Here is a 16,364-nt window from a genome sequence, read left to right as displayed (position 1 = left end):
AAATGCTTTTCATTAGATAGCTACCTTAAGCCAACTTGGATACTGTTAATAATGTAGCCCATGCTGAACAATTCTCTCCCACCTCATGAAAATAACAGCCTTTCTAGTGTGTAAACAGAGCTACTAATTTGCCAAGAGCCCATCTTGATTTATTCTGTTCCATACCACTTTTTAATTCATAATGTCAGGCTATTTCTGAAAGGGCCAGACTTGGAATCTGGGAGACCTACTCTCATATCTCTTCTCCTATATTTATTTATTGCATGACCATAGGCAAGTCACCTAAATCTTCCCAGCATCCATTTCCCTCACTCGTACAAGGGTGATAGTATCTCTAGTTTGGTACTGAACTCTAAGGATGGCTATGAGGCTCAAATGAGATGTCATAACCAAGCATTTTGCAAACCTTAAAGCACTGTGTTGGCCATTTGGCACTCATCTCAGTTTTCCAATGTACTAATAAGGACTCTGGAACTTAATATACTCATAACTCTTTAGCAACATGGCCCAGAGCATATATGGATGGCCTCCAAGTTGCAAAGACTTGAGTTCAAGCCCTGCCTCTGACACATATGTTTATAGGCCAGCCCCTTAATTATGAAGTGCCTCCCAGGAAACTGTCTAAGACTATAAATTGCAAGATTTTATCAAGAAAAGGAGTTTCCATACCAGGAGTCTTCTACACCAGCCAAGGAACTGATCCAGCCCCCAAATTCCTAAGAATTATACAGAGCACATCCGAGGTGCTCAAAAACAGCTGCAGATGACTGAAGAAGTTCTGTTACTTTGAAGGAAACATAATGCTTACATTCTAAGATTCCATTAAAAACTTAAAAAAAAAATCCTCAAATCATCACACCTAAAACTAATCTAAGAGCTTGCTGAAAATAAAAAGACATTTTTGGGGGAGTGAACAGGCTATGTCCCAATGAACGACCTACAGATTATGATGATACAAAATAATAGATGATAAAATAATAGATTAAACAATACAATTATACTCATAGAGATTCATGAACTGCGAAGGCAGAGACAAGTATGATTTTCAGACCTTCACTACTGGATGTCTAATAGCCTGGGAAATACATTGGATAAAGTAATTTGGTACTTCTCATACTGTAGAATCCCAAAGGCTTTCACAAAATTCAGTATGCCTAAAATATTGCCAGCAATTCTATATTCCAAGGCAGGCTACTTATTCATCAGGCCACTGAAAAATAAGAAATCTACTACTGGGTCTTTTTCAGCCACACGTACAATATGGTATCTCTCTCTAGTTTATAAAGTTTCTTGACTCTCAAGTTGGGCAGCTTTGTGGCACAGTACATAGAGCTCAGAGCCTAGAGTTCAGAAGACCTGATTTCACATGCTACCTCAGACACTGACTAGCTATGTGATTCACTTAACATCAGCCTCAATTTCCTCATCTGTTAAAATAATAATAGCACCTACCTCCCTGGGTTGTGGTGAGGATCAAATGAGATAAGGCATGGAGAGTACTATGCAAACCTCAAATAACTATATAAATCCTAGCTATTATCACTAATAATGATAAAAATGTTAATTATAACAATTATCATCATCATTCTATGAGTCTAGCTACCTGGGGTGTCCTCTTCTCTGCTTATTCGTGCCTTATCTTTCTTTCAATAACAGTATATGTCCCAAATCTTGTTTCTAATCTTTCCTAATTGGCCCAATCCATATTGATGCCTTCCCTCTGCTGAATTCCTATAGCTCTGATTATCTGATTAATCATTTATCATATACGAACATACTATTTTTAAAATACATCTTGTATTGCCAATTCCTTACAGGCAGATACTTTTGCTTCTTTTTAATTACCTAAAGAAAAATGAAGACTGTATGGAAGTAGCAAGCAGGTTGCAACATTGGGCAAATAAAATGTGACAAAGGGGAGGGGACCTGAAATATGCCGTCAAGAGAGGCATAATCCAAAAAAATAGCCAAGGAACAACCAATGTACCACCTGTGCACTGTACTGGTATCCTATCAAAGTCAAAAGGATTCAGGGCATATCATTAACACATTGGCTGCGCCCCATATGGCCAACATATGGACAAGAACTGGGCTTGGTGGACAGTCATGGGTCAGTTGCCATCTAGAATACTAAAGGAATTTGGAACTCAATTTCTTACAAAAAATGAATGTTGAAAACTATCTTTACATGTAATTGGAAAAAATATTATTAAAAAAACTGAACAAAATACCCACATCAACGAGATGTCACATCACTGGAGCATCCTGCTAGCACACAGAACAATGCTTTATATACAACAATTGGACCAATAAACGTTTATGGAGAGAAAGCTAGTCAAGTTGATCCTATAGGCTTCAAACCCTGGGCAATATAAGTGAAACTCTCACCTCACCCTTCCTTATAGGTATACATGATACTATCTCATTTGTTCTTTACAACAACTCTCATGAAGTAGGTGCTAATATTATCCTTGATTTGGGGACTGGATCAATCATTTCATTGGTATAGGGGACTCCCAGGTGAATCGCCCTCTTCTGCCAATGTAGGTAAGCATTTTGTCTGCAACTTGCATAGTCTGAGAAGATTAGTGCATTGAGAGCTTATAAGTGAATTGCCCAGGGTGTCATATCCAGCAGGTGTCAGATATGAGACAGAAGGAATTTCCTCATCCCCCAATAAAGAGGAGTCAATTGAGGCTCTGGGTCTTGCCCAAGTATTAGGTGTTTAAGGCAGTATTTAAATCCAATTTTTCCTGACTTGAAATCTAGTGCTCTACCCACTGTCCAACCTTGCCTTCATATAGATTTTGTTTGAAGGCAATTACATATACACAAATACACATATATATGTATAAACACATACACATAAATATGTATAAACACAAATACACATATATACATATAAACACATACATATATATGTATCAACACACACACACACACACATATATATACATATATTTAAAACATCCACATTTTTACATTTATCTGGAGTCAGAAGAAAAATGTGGTTGTGTGCTTTCTCGCTGCCTGCCCCATTCACCTGCCACATCTACACCATTCACTTAGGATAGAGGCAATGATAAGGAAGGGTCCTGTCATTTGGTAGGTAGGTAGGAAACTTCCTGGTAAGCAAACTTCCTCTGGTAATGCATGCCTGTACCTTCTTGATAAGTGACAGTCTTAGAGACTGGATCTCATCTGGAAGCAAGAGCAGATAAAGTTTAATTGAAACACACTCTCTGCTTCCTATGCAGGCAACCCCCACCCTACCTCATGTCTAAAATAGGTTGCTTCGACTAATTAGTGAGTCAGCTTTGCTAATAAAGATTACAAGGAGGCATTAAAAGCAACACTGAAGAAGGGAGTATTTATGCGGGTCAGTAGGGGTTTTCCTAAACATTTTGATTACAACTTTAACTGCACTAAAACACATGCAAAAGCCCTATCATTAAATTTAAACAGCCTGATGATATGCCGAACAAGACCAGGAGAACAGCAAATAAATTGCTGTAATCTGCCACACTGTCACTTACTCCTGTTCCTCAACAACAGTAATTGACTAACAGGATAATAAGGTGGCAGTTTACAAATCCGAAAGCTACACTCCTTTGTTTCAAATGCCCTTGAGGAGAAAACGCTCCAAGTCCAGAAGACAGAGTGGGGCGATCACAATCATCTCTCTGGATTCAACATTATTTAAAAGCTCTTTTCATATAAACTCCCATTTGAGAAGTCCCACAGCATTGGTCCATTGGAAAACACAACAAATGTACTGGTGTTTTCACTGATGCATCTCCCAGGAGCCCAAGGATGAAGGAATATTCCCAGGCAGGAATGAGAAAGAGAAACCACAGCAAGCAGGTCGTCCTTAGAAAGGACTTCTTCACTTCCTAACAGACAGTTGATGGATTCTGGGTGCAGAATGAGACAACTACTTTTTGGACGTGGCCAGTGAAGGAATTTGTTTCTCTTGACTATGTCTATTTGTTACAAGGGTTTGTTTTTCCACTTTATGGTGGGTAGGTGAGAGAAAAAAGTAAATTTTTGTTCATTGGGAAAAAACAGCTTTTTTTTTTTTTTTAAAGAAGAGTTAAAGAATGAGAGATGCCACCTCTGATTGTCTGGCTCGGGCTTCAGGCTCCCGCTGCTCTCTCTCCGGGATTAACTTTCTACAGAATCACAAAATTTGCAAGCTGGAAGGGACCTCAGCAGACATCCAGTTCAACCCATCTCCCAAAAGGAATTATCACCATAACATCCAACCTCTGCCTAAACACCTCCAGATAGGAGGAAATCTGACGCAGGTCATTTACTTTTAGACAATTCAAACCACCACAATGTATAAATCTGCCTCTTTGCACCTGACACTCAGTGTTCCTACTTCTGCCTTTTGGGACCAGAGTTACTCTCCTCTCTCTTCTACATAGAGGATACATCAAATACTAGAAAGCAATTACTGGGTCTTTGAATCACCTCTTCTCCGTGCTAAATATTCACAGTTCTTTCGACCAATCTGATGATAGGGACTTAAGCCCCTTCACCAAACTGGTTACCCTACCAGAGACATTCTAATGTCCTTCCTAAATTGTGGCACCCACAAGCATACACTAGATGGAATCTGACCAGGACAAAGTATATAGGGTCTATCACCTCTTTAATCTTGGATGTTAAGGTTCTCCATGAAGAACAAAGATGACATGTTTATTTTAAAACTTCCAGATTTTTTTCAGAGAAACCACTCTCAAACCATAGCTCATACAAGGATATCACACCAGCTCAGAAATCATCTTAACCATCAATGAGGAATTTCCTTGGAAATTAAAACAAGCCTTCAGTGTGCTAAGCTTGAAAAACTACCACAGGAAGTAATCTGATGTCTTTTTCACACAATAGTCATCCTTACCCACCTCCCCCACTGAAATATGCCTTGAAACAAAGAGCAATGTTAAGCAAAAGGAGTCTTGCCTGACAGAGTATATAGCTTTCCAGACCCATAGGCCCCCTCCACCCCTTTCAGCCCCAAAGCAGGAAGTGCACCATGTGTTCTACACAGGACCAGGATGGGTCACTGCAACGAACCTGGAGTACAGCAGCCTTTGAGCATTTTCATTTGCATTACTGCAGTCCTTGCATACACTGTTTTCAGGGTTCCTTTTTCTTTATATTCATTTATCTAAATCTTCCTGTTTCCTCGGAATTCTTCATATTTATATTCAAATACCACAATTTACTCAGCCATTCCACACAATTGCTATATCTCCTCTTTGCTGCTATTTATCATAAAATTCTGCTATATTTCTGGAAAGTGCATCAATATAGGCAATATACATACGTAGTACAAATATACACATACACATATGCACATGTGCATAGACACATGTGTGCATTATGTATTGCTTAGATACATGGGTCAGTGTGTGCATATACATACGTATGACCTCCCTAGGATATACATCCAACAGTAAGCTTACTGGGTCAAGGGGCATGAACAATTTAAAGTTAAGTCATTTCCTAAGGTTCTATTTGTGTGAGGCCAGAATATTTGATAAAAATGAAACATAATGAAGAGAGTAAATAGGAAGAACATATCATAAACCCAGAGGTGGCATAAATATCCTACTTTTGTGCACAGACTGCTACTGTCTCTGAACTGTTCACCTCTCCTTTAAATGGTACTTGGAAACTAAGTTAGCTATCCATTGTTTAGAAACAATATGTTACACAAAGTCAAACTCAGACAATACTGGACAGAGTGAATGGTGGGTTCAAATCTTTACTCTGCCCTCATATTACCTTGTCCAAATAAACTTAACTTCTCTGGGACTCAGTTTCCCCACTTGCAAAATATGCAGTTTGAGCTATAGGACTTCTGCCATCCCTCTAAATCTATGATCCTATCATCATGTAACATTCAAAAACTTACTGTGAGCTTGGTTTTCAGGAGGAAAAAAATCCATACCTCATATCTAAAACAGGTTGCTTCACCTAATTAGTGGGATATTATAAGCAATGAGTCTTTATTTCTTTAACAGTATCATTTCCCAAATAAGTTGCCCCGAAATGTAAGCATTTTTTGAGCTTACAGACACAACACTGAAGCATTTAGATGGAAACAAATCTCTTCCTGAATGGCCAAAGTCTCAGTTTCCAAAAGTGCAGGGTGACATAAACCCACTCCATGCCAAGGCCATATGGTAAGCTTACAGTGAGAACAAGCATCCAGGAAGAGACAGGCCTTTGGAATCCTTTGAGGTTTCCTGGGTGAGAATGGAATTTGGGCAGTGAGGCAGGAAACAACCAGGCTGACCTCTGAGAGGGCCCCATAAAGGCAGTACATTTGCACTCCAGCAGGCTGGCGAACTAATTCCCTGCAAACACTGACACCTGAGCCCACTGGTAATCCCTGGTAGCTTCTGCTGCCACACTAACCTGGAATGAGCGCTGCTTGGGAAAGAACTTGCTTGTTTGCTACCTTCTCTCCCTTTCCTAATCCATCAGGCCACTCTGGGTCTCATTTAATGAGAATAGACACCAAAGAGGAAGCTTTACTGCCCATGCTCGGTATAATTGCCACATCAATGGTGTGGATTAAGTAGAGGAAAGCACTAGATCTGGAGTCAGAAGACCTGAGTTTTAGAGCTGGCACCTTGACCAGTCTTTCAGGGCTTTAGTTTCCTCATCTATAAAATGGAAAGGGATAAAACATGGAGTAGCTACTTCTACAGGGTTGCTGTGAGGACCAAATGAGATCCTACTGGCAAAGTACATTTTAAATCCTACAGTGATAGGGTAAATGGGAGCTTTTATTATTTCTAGGGGCTAGCAGTGTCCTGGATGCCTTCTGTTTCTTACTATTGTCAAAAATGACAGCACCACTCATTCCAAAGGAAAACCAAAAGAAACCAGATTTCTTCCAATATTCATGACATGAGTGGCTCGTGGTATTCTGGGCTTTTTTTTTTTAATGTTTTAATTCCAGAGAAATCTGTTCCTGTCGAGAATCAATCAAAAGTCACTTAGAAGCAGTCATTCCAAATAAATCCCACCCTTCCCTGGGGACTTTGCACCCTTCTAACCATTTCCTCCCATTCACCCACCACTGGAGGCCTTTTCATTGCAAAGAAAGTCGAGTGTGTGGGGCAGCCCTCACAGCTTCTGCTAGTGTCACTTCTGATTAGTGAGCCCTGGGCTGCTTCAGGCTCCTGTAAATGAAATGTGCTGTAAGGAACACACTCTGACATTCATTGCCCATCTACAATACAATGCCCTGCTTAATTGCAGAGCCCCACTGAACTGGGGGAGAAGGAGCTGAGAACCGGAAGAGAGACTGTATGGGAGAGGAAAAGAAAAGTGGATGGGTAAATGGATGGATGGATGGATGAAGGTGCTACATGTAAGGAGGGAAATGAATTGATATGAGAACAGAACTAGATGCAAAGGACTAGATGGATCTCTGATAAATTATTCACTGGCAAAAATATAAAATAAAGCAGCATCTTGAAAGCCTTTACATTAAACTAACAAAACCCTCCCCCCAATGGATGAACTAATCCACTAGGCCACAGTAATCCTAGAAGGCAGGATCAAAGAGGCTGTAAAGCTACAATGGGTGTGAAGTTACATCTAGTACAGAGATAATATCATGATTTGCCTAGGCTCAGTCCCAATAACAGCAAATGTGTGGGATACCAAGTAGATTGGGGGAAAGCCCTGGGAATCCCATAGAAACCTTTGGTGATTTCTACGGGAGGCTTTCATCTCTCAGTGGCAGACAAGGAGTTTATAGATGGAATCTTTGAAAATAAGATCACAGGACACAATCTATCCGTCCACGTTCCCCAACCACCACCCTCACCCCTCCATGTAACCGAGGAAAATGAAATTTGGTTTTCAGTGTGGCACCTAAGAAATGCTTGTCAACTTGTGTCCTCTTGAACTTAGAGCCAGAACTTTTAAGTAGTGTTAAGTATGAAAAACCAAACAGAAAAGCACTCTTCTCAAGACTTGACAAATCATTACACTGGCCCTGGGTCTAATGGTACAGAAGTTTGCCTGCAGTGAATTACCTTATTATAACCATGCAAATTGTTGAAAATAATGAGAATATTTGCCCATTGCTAATAAGGACTGATATATCAAAGTGTCACCAAATATCCTAGGCAACAAGAAGTGGTCTGTTCTCTCTGGCTTCGATGTTTTTCTTCTTTTCCTGCTGATCCACTTCAAAGGTTTCAGGCTGGAAACACTAATCATATTCTCATTTGCTCTAGCAGTTCACACTCATTCTCCTTCCTAAGCCTCAATCCCATCCCAAGTAACACAGACCTGTATGCACACTCAGATTTGCCAGGTTACACATGCCTAGTAAACATATAACATATATGTATATGTATACACACATATATATGGGTACACATACACACACACACATACACATATATACTTCTATCCCATTGCTTTCCAGAATAGATGTAATACTGAAAGATGTGCAAATAAGATTCTTATAAATTAAATATTACTCTAAATAAATTGAGGGGAAGACACTATGTGTAAAGGATGCCTTTAAATCCTTTTGTAAAGAGAAGGTTCCTTTGATATTACACAAAACCACCATCTAATATTTGTTTTTTCCCCATTTGGAATTTCGCACATTTTTCAACTTTATACACTCATTTACATACATGTGTCTCCTACACATTTGTCTAACTTTTGCTGGGTCTATTCCACCCTAGAATTGAAGGTCCTAGAAAGCACTAAAATATCTGCTAAAAATACAAATTAGATGGGGGTTGGGGTGAGCAGGAATAATAGCCAGCTGGCAAGTTGGTTTTTTAACAAGTATCAGAGAATTAGGGTACCGGGCATTAATCCTGCAATTTTCTCTCTCCTGCCAAACTCTCAAATGCATGCATTAGCAAGCAATCATCCAGATTAAAAACTAGTTTCTACAAGGGCTTCATTTCAACAAATACTTTGCTCTTGCACTTCCCTTTTCTCTCCCTTCACCGTGCCACTCCCCCACCCCTAAAAATTTGATAAATTGGAAACCAAGAGAAAAATACTGTAATTAAATGGTGCTCTGGTATTCCGGACTACAGATGAAGAGCAAATTTGGGATGTGAACTCCAGCATCACATTCCTTCTTCCAAGCCTTCTTCAATTCAATAAACATGAACTTGAACACAACTGCCAGCAAGGCATAGTGCTCAATTCTTAAATCGTGATGACAGATTACTTTTAGAGCATTAAGACAAATGGAGTCTCTACATTTTAAATCAGTTCTCCCGAGGGCAATGGGCTCATTTTCACCTGACCTATGCTAAGGCATTCTCCATGAAGGAGAATGATAGTTTTTATGTTCGGTTTTTCTCCTTTTGCTTGCCCAGTGCTTCCTCCCTAACTCCCCTCATCATCTACTTGGTGATGATGTATCCAAGTATTCATCACAGGATACTCAGAATTAGATGGAACCTTCAAGATGGGTTCTTAGCCTTTTATGTCATGGAACCATTTGGCAATTCAGTGAACGATCTGGATCCCTCCTCAGAACAATTTTTAAATGCATAAAATATAGAGGATTGCAAAGGAATCCAGATATATTGAAACCCCATTATCCAAGTTAGCAATATAAATGTTAAATATTAAAAATATTAACATGAAAATTCATGGATCCTTTGTTAAGAATCCAGGTCCTTTATTTTAGAGATGATGAAAATGAGGCCCAGAGACGTAAAATGCTTTGCAGAAGAGCACATAGATAGAAATTATGGAAGTAGGGTACAAACTTCAGTATTGTACCTCTAAATTCAGCACCCAATTCACTGCATTAGCCACTGCTCTAGATCATGGAACATCTGAGCTACAAGTGACCTTAAGGATCTAATTCAATCAATCATTTCATTTTTACAGATGAGGCTACTTAGACCCAGAGAGGTTAAGAGGTCCATATAGTAAAATGGCATCAGAGTCAACGTTACAACCATAATGTGCTGACTCTCAGTTTAATGTCCTTTCTACCATGCCATGTTTAAGTGCACAGTGTTACTATGATGTGAACCTGAAATGCCTTGGTAGTGGAAAGAGTAACCAGGTTAATGATTTCCTTCATTCAACAAAGAGTTATAAAGTCCCTGCCACATACAAGGAGTATAGGTTAGATGTTAAGGATACAGAGATAAAAATGAAACATTCTCAAGTCATTGTTGGTCCTTCATTCTAAATGACACCACAAGGGTGATGTCTTGACTTGTGTGTGCAATGGACGAAAGTGAGATAAAACTGTACAAAGGTGTGCTTACTAAAGGAAGAATGGGGAGAAAAGCATAATATTAAGTAAGTAAATTCAAAGTAGACTCAAAGTAATTTCTAGATGAAGAAAGTACTAGTAACGGGAGGGAAGGCAACCAGAAAAAGCCTTGAGTATCAGGTGGCACCTGAAAACATGCTTAGAAGCAAAGCAGGTAGCATTAGAGGTGGAAGTGAGAATGGAGGGCATTCCCAACACAAGGGACCACTTTCAGAAAGTACAGGGAAAAGCTAGCTGGCCAGTTTGACAAAAATGACAAGTATAATAAGAAGAATATTAGGAAATAAGACTGGAAAGGTAGGTATACATGTATGATGATGCCAAAGCAATCAACTAAAATTTCATTTAATCCTTTAGCAAAGGATCTTCACACCAGTCACAAATGGCTTTTTCATTAACATTCCCCCACTCTTTCAGAATATATCACACTTAGTTCAAGAGGCCATACAGGAAGTATGAGATTTTCCTGGTAAGTGATAATTACAAATATGACTCTGCGCACACCTAAGTGCCAGCAGGTCCAACGTTTAAATGACAAGTTAACTGGTTGGGTTGCTCTTCTGACTGAAAGGTCTTCCTGTTTTGACTTTGGGAAGACAAGAGTTGAGAAGTCGATTCCAGTTTTGGGTCTGTCACTGACTGAGGTTTTGCCTCCTCCATAAATTAAAAGGATACTAAGTATATGAATCCCTAATGTCCTAAAGGTGTCCCATGAGTCTTGGTACATATTCAGGGTTTAAGGTTTTAAAACTACACCAAAATTAATTAATGGTACACCTTGTACTGCTTCTGAAAGATGGAAGCAAGCTGTTTAAGGAAGAAAAGTGTCACAGAATCTACTATAATACTTTGTGGTAATCACCAATGAACATTTATTAAGCACTAGCTATGTGTCAAACACTGCGTTAAGCACTAGGCATGCAAAGAAAGGCAAAAATAGTCCTTGCCCACAAGGAGCTTACATTACATGCTAACGGGGAAGATGACACAAGAGTATACAAGCATACACATAATGTATACAAAATGAATACAAAGTAATATTAGAAGGAAGTACAAGGTAGCTAGGTGGTGCAGTAGATAGTGTGCCAGTTCTGCAGTCAGGAGGACATGAGTTCAAATCCAGCTTCAGCTATGTGACCATCATTATGTCACTTAACCTTGCTTGCCTGTTTCCACATCTGTAAAATGAGCTAGAGAAAGAAATGGCAAACCAGCCCAGGATCTCTGCCAAGAAAACTCCAGATGGGGCCACGAAGAGTCAGACATACTGAAATGACTGAACAATGAAGTAGAAGGTGATGCTTGGAAAAATCTGGAAAGAAGCTAGGAGTTCTAAGAGTCAGAGCTGAGAGAGATCACTCTAGTCATCACGGACAACTGACAGAGCAAAAAGTATGGGAGATGGAATGATTTTTATTTTCCATTTTGCACACTGTCTAAATGAAGAAGAGCTAGAGTATACCGAATCAAGCCTCACTTTGTATACATATTTGACAAAGTGACTTGCTGAGTGATGTAATTAGGAAGAGACCTTCAAGGACAGTTCAATCCAATGTGGGACTGGAGGTTATTCAACCAGTTAGTGACACAGCTAGAATTACAACCAAGTTGCTATCCCATTATTCTTTTTATCTACCATACTGCTTTCATAATTGCCTCCCTGTGGTTAAAAAAAAATAAGCCATATCCCCGCCAGGATTTTGAAGGGGATCTGTGTTCAGATCTCAGCTCTAATACTTATTATCTGTGTGTCCTCAAGCAAGTCACTTTACCACATATCTAGATACCAGTTTCTTCATCTGAATGAGTGATGTGCACTAGACAACCTCTAGAGTCCCTCATAACCCTAAATCTATGATCCTATAATCCTAATTATACTTGAGTGACTAGGTGAACTTTATCCAGAGTGTGAAGCTAAATGAAAGGGGGACATTAAGCACCCTGCAGCCTTCCAGGCTAATTTGAATGCAGTGCAGAAAGAGCCAAGCAAAATACAAGCAAAGACTCCACATGCTGCTTGAATTTCGACACAATTTATTTATGGTCAATGGTTTCTGCATTAGCTACTAAACTTAAGACTGCAGCAGAGAGAGAAAAAAAATGAATGAACACTACTTTCCTGAGCTAGGATAATGATACCAATCAGGTCTGAAATGAGCAGGAAAAACTGTAACTAAGACAAGCTCTGATTGGTAGGGAACAACTCTTTTCTCTACCCTTCCTCTCTCCCAAATCTCAACTAGAAGGTGGGGGGAAATGAATGATAACAGAGCTGGTGTTGGCCAGACAATATATTTTCAATCAAAGGTCACTAGCTGTCCTATCTCTTTGAAGGCTTCATGCTGTTGTCATAGGCACTTACTTAACTGGAGGAGGACTTGTTGTTTCAGAAGGAGCATTTATCAAGATCAAATATGTATTCTCCCATCCAAAAATAGAAATTATCTTAAAAATGACAATTGTACAAGCTATGTTCATATTTACCAACACTAGAAAGTCTAGCTTTTCAGATGGGTTTTTACTACTAAAATGGGTAGAAATGCAATCTGTCAGGCATTTATTCCAAGCAGATGTCTCTGGGACTTCAATGACAACAACAGTAATAAAAAAACACCCTATTTTTGAAACAAAGCATTCAGATTGATTTTTCTTCTCTCCCCCTTTTCCCCCAAGAAATCTAAAACTTGTTCGTTCTCACTATTTTTTTTTTTTTTTTACTCTTTCAAGCCCAACACCAAGTAAGGTTCCTTCTTGTTTTGGTGGTGAGAGGAGAAAAAAAGGAGAGAAAAAAATGTGTGTATGAATAATTAGGAAGACTCAAAACTCGTTTGCAGATGCTCTGCAATGAGCGTGCTGACAAAGTAACAATGACAGCTTGCTAACGTGTTCATAGGACAACAGCTTCTCTTATAAAGTAGCTTTCAAGAGGATCAGATGGGTTCCCACTGGTTTAAAGAGCGGGAGTTCTGAAGCAGCTTGTGGTCTACAGCTCCAGAAGTCTATTAATCCAGTCTAAATGGGGGAGGAGGGAGAAAGCAAAGCGATGCAGCTCAAAGGCAGTCTCCAATGCTGTTGTTGCATGAAGCACACGTTAGATGGACAACAAAAGATTGTCAGCTGTGTAGACCTCTTAAAATGATTTCAACTTTTCCTTTCCCTTTCAGTTGGGGAAGGGAGAGAGAGAGAGACAGGAAATATAGAAGTCGCAAGTGAAGGGGTTTAATTTTCATGCAAGAGGTAGGATGGTGGGTGGTGTATAGAAAGCTACGCCTGGAATAAGGATGATTTATTAGCTGTGTGACACTTATCTTCTCTCAGCTTCATTTTCAGTTCAGTCATTTCAGGTGTGTCTAACTTGTTGGGACCCTGTTTTGGATTTTCTTGGTAAAGATATTGGAGTGGTTTGACATTTCCTTCTCTAGCTTACTTCACAAAGGAAGAAAGTGCAGCACACAGTGTTAAGTGACTTGCCTAGGGTCAAACAGTTAGTAAGTGTCTGGGGCAGGATTTGAACTCAGGAAGAGAAATCTTTCTGACTCCAAGGCCAACACTTTAACTATCCACTGAGCCACCTACCTACCCTACATTTCAATTTGTTCATATATAAAGTGGGAATAATAATTCCTAGAAGGCCTGTAAAGTAGTTCAAACATCTTAAAGTACTCAATAAATGCCTATCATTGAGGAAACAGGGAACGAGGCCCAGAACCTTTTGTAAATCCTTACCTGGCCTTGGAATCCCAAGAGAGCTTACAGCAGCTAAGATGCATCTATCACTGTAAAGAATATTACCTCCCTAGAAGTCAGTCTTCTCATATGTAAAATTGGAGAGGTTGGACTAAATCAGAGATTTTCAACCTGAGGTTCATGAACTTTTTCAAAAAAATAATGGAATAGATGTCTTGACATAATTTTGGTTTCCTCTGTAATCCTATGTATATTTCCAAACACTCTGAGAAGAGATCCACGGGCTTCATCAGGTTAGCTGATCTCTATGTTCGCTTCCCCTTCCCTACCCTCCACCTCCAGCTACCTAGTTCTAAATCCAATGACTGGAACTAAATGATCTACAGTCTCATTAATCAGCTATCACATTCCATGACTGGGAATTAGCCAGTCATTATAACTGTGTGTCCAGGTCACAGTTACACTGTCCTTCCTCAAAGCACCAAACCTAGAAACACTGCACCATTAAGGAATAGGTCATAAGATGCCATTCCCTGAATCTCTAAGGCCTGGTCTAAAATAAAAGTCAGTTATTTTGAGTACAAAATCATCATAAAAAGACATGTTCTACCAAAGCACTGTCTTTTCTGCTACATGCCTCAGTTTCTAACAGTGAAGGGTATACAATGAATCTGATTAAAATTTTAAAAAATAATACCATTCTCAAGTTCTCAGAAAGACAGCAAAAGCTTACTCTGTCAATACCACAAGAACTGTGAACTGTCTCCAAATCTCTGGCCCCAAAGAGCAGAAATTGGCTTTTTCTCACTTAGACGAGCTGTGTAGCACGCTGATCCCTTTGGGCAGTCAGTCCCCTGGTGACTATACACCATTAATTTCTTCTCCTTCCACTTCAAGGATCTATAACTTCATTGTTGTAGTTACTCCCTGCATTAAGAAAACCTCCTCACAACTTAGTAGAAAGTTGTGACCAAAAAATTCACTACCACTCAGTCAACTTGAGGATGAGTATCTCAGAACGTGCATAGCACACAGGAGGAGCCATAAGATAGCTCAAAAGAGATAGGAGACGAAAAGCACTTTGAAAACCCTAAAGTACTATATGGATGCTAACCATTATTAGTAGTAGCAGCAATAATGATAGCTAATAATAGATGATGATAATAGCAATAATAACAAATACTTATTGATTGATTGAGCTTACTTGGATGTCAAATAAATGGGTTTATTACTTAAAGCTTTTCCATCCTCCAGTGGTTCAAAGGAGATAATGTATTTAAAAGCACTTTGCCAATTTTAAAGTAATACATAAAAGTCTATTTTTATCATGATCATCATTACTGTTATTTCCAGCTAAGGAGAGCCTGTCACTGCTTGCCAATGACCGGCACAGTCATGGAGAACTTAAGAGTCACTCCTAGGCCATGAGAAAGCATCAGAGATCATCAGAAGACCCTGAATAAAAATACAGAGAAAGTCCAGTTTCTTTATTGTGAAGACTGTCAGCTTAACAATTCCGTACCAGGCTGACCACATTCTTAGAGAAGAAAAAGAATCTAGTTGTACTTAAATCACGTACATTTAGATGAGTGTAATAAGAGTTAAGGCAGTGTGAGATAGTGGAAAGTGTGCCTTTCAAATCCTGCCTCAGATATTTTTTAGCTAGGTGGCCCTGGGCAAGTCATTTAACCTCTATTTGTTTCAGTTTTCTCATCTGTTAAATGGGGTATGTAATATCTACCTCCCACTGTCGTAATGAGGATCCAAAGAGATAACATAAAGTATTTTACAAACTGCTGCTACTGAATATACAGGGCTAGGCGTAGGGAGAGCTGGGTTCAAATGCTGCCTCTGTGAGCTGAAAACTATTTGGCCAGAGGCTAGTCATCTTTTGCAGCCTTCAGTACTGTCATTTGTAAAACTGACATGATATTACCTACAGTTCCTGAATCCCAAAGTTGCTGTGAGATTCCAATGAGATAATGATTTTGAATCACAAAAAGTCCACATTATTGTCAGTTATAACAAAGGTTAGCAAGCTTACATTTATATATAGTTCTTTATGGCTATACAGAACTACGTATAGTTCTTTCCCTTACAGTAATCCCATGAACAGAGCAGCTAAAAGAAAAATCCCATCCATGATCTCACTGATATAGAAACTCCCTCTACCCATTCAGACAGCAACTCCCCTGTGCCTTAAGATACTGTCTTTATGGATCACTAGGGCCAAAATTACAGACCTGGGATCAAACCTCTGGTTTGTATCAGAACAGGGACAGCTGTCCATAGGTTCAGTGGTCTTCAGGGAAACTGTTGCCAGGACCATACTAGAAATCCTTCCGAAGGAATAGGGCTTGCCAGAGCT

General features: G+C 39.4%; 1 protein-coding gene and 1 pseudogene across 1 annotated transcript in view; both read right to left on the bottom strand.

Annotated features, from left to right (window-relative positions):
* The window catches only part of EXT1 (exostosin glycosyltransferase 1), a 342,886-nt gene that overhangs the window by 102,996 nt on the left and 223,526 nt on the right, over positions 1-16,364 (bottom strand). The gene's annotated exons all lie outside the window — the stretch shown is intronic.
* Positions 9,727-16,364, bottom strand: part of LOC140500575 (S-formylglutathione hydrolase pseudogene) — a 27,868-nt pseudogene continuing 21,230 nt past the window's right edge.

This window comes from Notamacropus eugenii, chromosome 4 (assembly GCF_028372415.1).
Source record: "Notamacropus eugenii isolate mMacEug1 chromosome 4, mMacEug1.pri_v2, whole genome shotgun sequence".
In the NCBI taxonomy this organism is placed as follows: domain Eukaryota; kingdom Metazoa; phylum Chordata; class Mammalia; order Diprotodontia; family Macropodidae; genus Notamacropus; species Notamacropus eugenii.
Note: the sequence above shows the minus strand (reverse complement) of the source record. Positions and strands in the feature narration are given on the sequence as shown.